This window comes from Hyla sarda, chromosome 1, assembly GCF_029499605.1.
Source record: "Hyla sarda isolate aHylSar1 chromosome 1, aHylSar1.hap1, whole genome shotgun sequence".
Taxonomy (NCBI): Eukaryota; Metazoa; Chordata; class Amphibia; order Anura; family Hylidae; genus Hyla; species Hyla sarda.
In genome coordinates this window covers 183,294,406-183,300,405 of record NC_079189.1, presented here as the reverse complement: position 1 = coordinate 183,300,405, position 6,000 = coordinate 183,294,406, and the positions used below count along the sequence as shown (strand labels likewise).

Genomic DNA, 6,000 nt, shown 5'->3' with positions numbered 1-6,000 from the left:
CAGATCACAGTGAACTCAGCACACCCTCCAGCGGAAGCCACAGAATGAGCAAGGGCCGTGTTCCCAGGTACATCAGATGAAACAAAATGGGGAAAATCTGGCTCCCAAGACTGGATAAAAGTTTGTAACTTTAATGAATCATATTAAAATCCAACGTAGAAAAAAAGGAATGGCTAAAAGCACAAACGAAACGCATCAACGCGTTTCGACTTGTTAACAAGTCTTAATCATGGTCAATGCTTCAGACAACAGATATACCTTATATACTATTACATCTGGTGACGTCACCCTCTGAGATCAGGTGAGCACGTGGCAAGAGGTAAAATAAGACATGGATAATGCATAACAGATGGTATATGCTGGAGAGTCATTATAAATAAGAAAATAAGATATACATAGAAACTTCTAATAGATATAACTCAGGTCGTGTCTAAAATTGAGTCCATGCGGGAAGCGAGTATCTAGAACCAAAATCCAATATGCCTCCCGTCTGAACACGGCCCTACTCCAGTCACCACCTCGTGATGGTGGGCGTACCCTCTCTAAGCCTGTCACTGTAATTTCGGGAATAGTACCTGCGTGTTTTTCAATGATGTGTTTTGTAAAGCCTGACATGGATCTGTTTGTGATCTTGTTACTGTCAGGTATGTAGAGATGTTCTTGAATTCTGACCTTAAGTTTCCTGCTAGTATAGCCCACATATTGTAGGTTGCACCGTAGGCAGGTAATGCTATAAACTACATGATGCGTCTGGCAGTTGATAAAACTTTTTATATTGTGTATCTGTCCAGTAGTACATGAATGAAATGTAGTTTGATTGGTCATATACTGGCATATAGAACATCTAGAATGACTACATTTATAACTCCCTTTGCATGTTAACCATGTGTCCTGTTTGGGTGAGGAGTTAAAGTCACTGGGGGACAATATGTTATGGAGTGATCATGCCTTGCGGGGTATTACTTGAATGCAGTCCTGAATAATGCTGGAATGTTATTCCATTTGCGCGTCTTCATGGCTTGCAATAATGTTTTAGTGTCTCTGATAAATCCTGTAGTTCGGGATACTAACGGTGGCAAAAGGCCATCCAACCATGCGCTCAACCTTTCTAACAATGAGTCAATGCCCGCTACTATGGGCCTCAAAGGAGGGGGGAATTTATCTTTGTGTAGCTTAGGGAGAGCATGGAATACCGGACATTTGGCAAAACTTGGTAAAAGATATTCTGCTTGTCTTTTTGTTATGATGGATAGGGTAACTCCTTCTTCTAAAAGAGGAAATAATTTGTTCTTTACAGTGTTGGTCGGATCACTTGTGAGACGTTGGTAGGTATGTGTGTCATTCAGCATTTCTAAAATCAACTTTTTGTAAAGTTCCCTATACCATTAAAGAAGGGAGGGCTCAATATTCGCGAATGTGCGCATATGCGGAAAACCAGTGTAGAGGAAGAGTTGAGCAGTTGCCCATAGCAACCAATCAGATTGCTTACTTCATTTTTGAAAATGCCTCTAAAATTAAAAGAAGCAATCTGATTGGTTGCTATGGGCAACTCAGAAACTTTTCCTCTGGACAGGTTTTGATAAATCTCCTTCTATGGGGGAGATTCATCAAAACCAGTGTAGAGGGGAAGATTTGTGCAGTTGCCCATAGCAACCAATCAGATTGCTTCTTTCATTTTTGAAAAGACCTCTGAAAAATGAAGGAAGTAATCTGGTTGCTATGGGCAACTCAGAAACTTCCAGGAAAAGCTGCTGAGTTGCCCATAGCACTCGCCAGGGTTGTCCACTGTCCCCAGAACTTTTTGCTTTGGCCACGGAACCATTGGTAATCCTCAACCGGGATCACCAGCTCTTCTTATAAAACTAATCTCTTTGTTGATGATCTTTTTCTCACTCCTACCTCACCCCTCACTTCTCTTCCTAACATCTTCTCTTTGTTTACTCTTACCTGCAGGATCTACATCTTTATTATTGCAGCCCTCTGGAGACAAGTTGCTGACCTCATATCATCTACTCTAGGTACACATTGCCCACTACACCTCACTATTTGTCTCTTGGTTGATAAACCTTCTACTATGAAACATGCACTGTTTAAGTTGATGCAATTTATCTTACTAGCAACTAGGATCCACCTCCAGGTGGCGGTCCTCAGCACTGTTGTTTTCTGTGGGGGTTGAGAGGGACGATAAGATAATGTTGTCGGAAAAGATGTTGGCAGTGAGGGAAGATACTCTGGATCTATTTTATAAAGACTGGCAGCCCTGGCTTGACTCTCCAAACACTGTCTCCTTTTATTTATGTCTTTGAAGGTATGCTGTTTGTTTGTGTTCTTTTGTACACACCCCTGTATTTCTTTTCTATGTATGCTATATGACCTGTGCAATTTACTGCAATTGACCCACCTGATATCTGTTTCTTCTACCTGGAATTTTATAGACCCTTTCCCTCATGTTTGTTTGTTTATTCATCCATTGAATACTGTACCTGGGCCACTTTACTAGTATGTTTGTACCTATTTATATGTGCTTTCAATAAACTATTCTGCTTGACACTTTAAATATCTAAGACATTATTTACATAGGATGCAGATTTGTTGTGGATATACCCAATAAACATCAACTTAATCTGCAAATCTGTAGCCTTTCAGTCCTGTATAAACATACCCTATAATCATGTTATAATCATGTAATATTTTTCAATGAATTTTACTTGTCAATTGTAGTATTACAGCCTATATTGGACGCAGCATGCGTTCCACCTCTGTAGCCTTTATCAACTGCCAATATAGGTATAGACAATAGTGCAATTTATATGCGTCTGAGGCTCACAATTATGACATCATTGTTGCCATAGTAACATGATAAACAAAATCTCAGCTGATGCACAGAAAACAAATATGCAAAAAAAGCAAATATATAAATAAAAAGGGGAGAAGGATACAAAAAAACATTATTTGAATCATTCTGTGGGAAATCAAATTTCTCAATTCTCATTGCTTCATGTATGTCTCTGTGGATGAGAATAATAGTATATCAATTATATTTTTATATTATTTTTATGTCAGGTAAGCAAGATCATATTCCCGATTCATTCCCCTGGGTTCAAATGTACCTAATTTGTGAATCCAGTATGCCTCTTTTTTAACAAGCAATTTCTTAATGTCTCCCCCTCTCCTAGGTGGGAACACTTCATCAATGACCTGATATCTAAGTTGAGCTATATCATGTCCCTTCTGCTTGAAGTGATGTGGTATTGGGAACATTAAAATCTTACATCGGATGGTAGACTTGTGTCTATTAATGCGGTCTCCCACACACTGGGTGGTCTCCCCAACGTATAGGAGACAGCATGGACACTTGATCACATAAATAAAAGTTTTCGATTTACAGGTAAAATAACCTTTTATGGGACATTTCTTAACTGTATTGGGATGTTCAACCATGTCTCCTCTGATTATGTTGCTACATTGTGAGCAATTGAGGCACGGAAATGTGCCTTGTCTTTTAGTACCGAAAAACATTTGTTTGGACTTTTTCTGAGACCCCACATCTGCCCTAATCAACTTGTCCCTCAGATTAAGGGACCATTTGTTGCATATTAGTGGGGCATGTTTAAACTCACTAACTGTAGGATATGCTACATCGAGGATGGACCAGTGTGTATATATTATTTTATCAATCTTGTGACTATGAGGATGGTAGGTCCTGACAAAAGGAATCATTTTTTCTTTACTTCTTTCTTTTCTTTCTCTCCATTCAGGGATCGCATCAATTATCCTATCAGGGTATCCCTTATTCCTGAATTCATCTCGTAGTTCCAACAGTCTTTCCTCTTGTCTCTCAGGATTTGTCACTATTCTCCTAATCCTCTGTTTCTGTGAGAATGGTATTGATTTCTTAAAGGGGTATTACAGGCAAAAACTTTTTTTATATATCAGCTGGCTCCGGAAAGTTAAACAGATTTGTAAATTACTTCTATTAAAAAATCTTAATCCTTCCAATAGTTATTAGCTTCTGAAGTTGAGTTGCTGTTTTCTGTCTAAGGGTGGGTTCACACTACGTTTTGTCCCATACGGGAGCGCATACGGCAGGAGGGAGCTAAAACCTCGCGCTCCCGTATGTTACCGTATGCGCTCCCGTATGCCATTCACTTCAATGAGCCGACCGGAGTGAAACGTTCGGTCCGGTCGGCTCATTTTTGCGCCGTATGCGCTTTTACAACCGGACCTAAAACCGTGGTTGACCACGGTTTTAGGTCCGGTTGTAAAAGCGCATACGGCGCAAAAATGAGCCGACCGGACCGAACGTTTCACTCCGGTCGGCTCATTGAAGTGAATGGCATACGGGAGCGCATACGGTAACATACGGGAGCGCGAGGTTTTAGCTCCCTCCTGCCGTATGCGCTCCCGTATGGGACAAAACGTAGTGTGAACCCAGCCTAACTGCTTTCTGATGACTCACGTCCCGGGAGCTGTCCAGCACCTATGGGGATATTCTCCCATCATGCACAGCTCCCGTGACGTGACATCATCATTGAGCAGTTAGACAGAAAACTTCAGAAGCTAATAACTATTGGAAGGATTAAGATTTTTTATTAGAAGTAATTTACAAATCTGTTTAACTTTCCGGAGCCAGTTGATATATATAAAAAACGTTTTTGCCTGGAATACCCCTTTAACCCCTTCCCGACCTATGACATACCTGTACGTCATGGGTGGCAAGGTGTTCCCGACCCATGACATACAGGTACGTCATGAACATTACGGCCGCTACTCGCGGCACCCCGCAGCGCCCGGAAAGATGGTGGCTATCACTGATCCCCCCCCCCCCCCCCCCCCCCCCCCCCCAGCGATCGCTGCTATCAGCTGGTCAAATCTGACTAGCTGATAGCAGCGTTTCGCTATGAAAATACTTAGCAGCGCGGTGTGTGAGTCCCGATCACGGGGATCGGGACACACACCGCTCTGCTAAGTGTCCCTGACCCGTCCCCCGGCGTCACTTACCCGTCCGAGCGGTGTCCCGAGCGGTCCCGGCGTCCTCCATGCGGTCCCGGCTGCGCTGCGTCCCGGAGGTGAGTTTGCAGCAGCAGTGCGGCATCTTCATTGGCAGCAGTGAGATCGCCGTAAAGCGATCTCACTGCTGCCTCTGAGAGTTTCAAAACTGCAACTCCCAGCATGCCCAGACAGCCTTTGGCTTTCTGGGCATGCTGGGAGTTGTAGTTTTGCAACATCTGGAGGCCCACAGTTTGGAGACCACTGTATAATGGTCTCCAATCTGTGCTCTTCCAGATGTTGCAAAACTACAAATCTCAGCATGCTCAGTCTGTCCAGGCATGCTGGGAGTTGTAGTTCTCTAACATCTGGAAGAGCACAGATTGGAGACCATTATACAGTGGTCTCCAAACTGTGGACCTCCAGATGTTGCAAAACTACAACTCCCAGCATGCCCAGACTGCCCAAGCATGCTGGAAGTTGTAGTTCGGCAACATCTGATCCTTCAGATATTGCCGAACTACAACTTCCAGCATGCCTGGGCAGTCTGGGCATGCTGGGAGTTGTAGTTTTGCAACAACTGGAGGCACACTAGTTGGGAAACATTGTCCGTTTCCTACCTCAGTGCCTCCAGCTGTTGCAATTGTTGCAAAACTATAACTCCTAGCATGCACTGACAGACCATGCATGCTGGGAGTTGTAGTTTTGCAACAGCTGGAGGCACACTGGTTTGGAAACACTAAGTTTGGTTGCAAAACACTTGAAAGTTTATTACTTAACTTAGTGTTTCCAAACCAGCGTTCCTCCAGCTGTTGCAAAACTACAACTCCCAGCATGCACGGACAGCCAAAGGGCATGCTCGGAGTTTGCAACAGCTGGATGTTTGCCCCCCCCAATGTGAATGTACAGGGTACACTCACATGGGCGGAGGTTTACAGTGAGTGCTGCAAGTTTGAGATGGCGCAAATTTTGCGCTGAAGCTCAAACTTCCAGCGGCAAACTTGCTGTGAA

The 6,000-nt window shown here is 43.2% G+C and overlaps 1 protein-coding gene across 1 annotated transcript in view; it reads left to right on the top strand.

Moving 5' to 3' along the window:
- Positions 1 to 1,703: 1,703 nt before the first annotated feature.
- Positions 1,704 to 6,000, top strand: part of LOC130361875 (EF-hand calcium-binding domain-containing protein 14-like) — a 125,629-nt gene continuing 121,332 nt past the window's right edge. The window contains exons 1-2 of the mRNA XM_056565510.1: positions 1,704 to 1,824; positions 1,954 to 2,018. The gene's annotated coding sequence lies outside the window, so the exon portion shown is untranslated. The remainder of the gene's footprint in view (positions 1,825 to 1,953; positions 2,019 to 6,000) is intronic.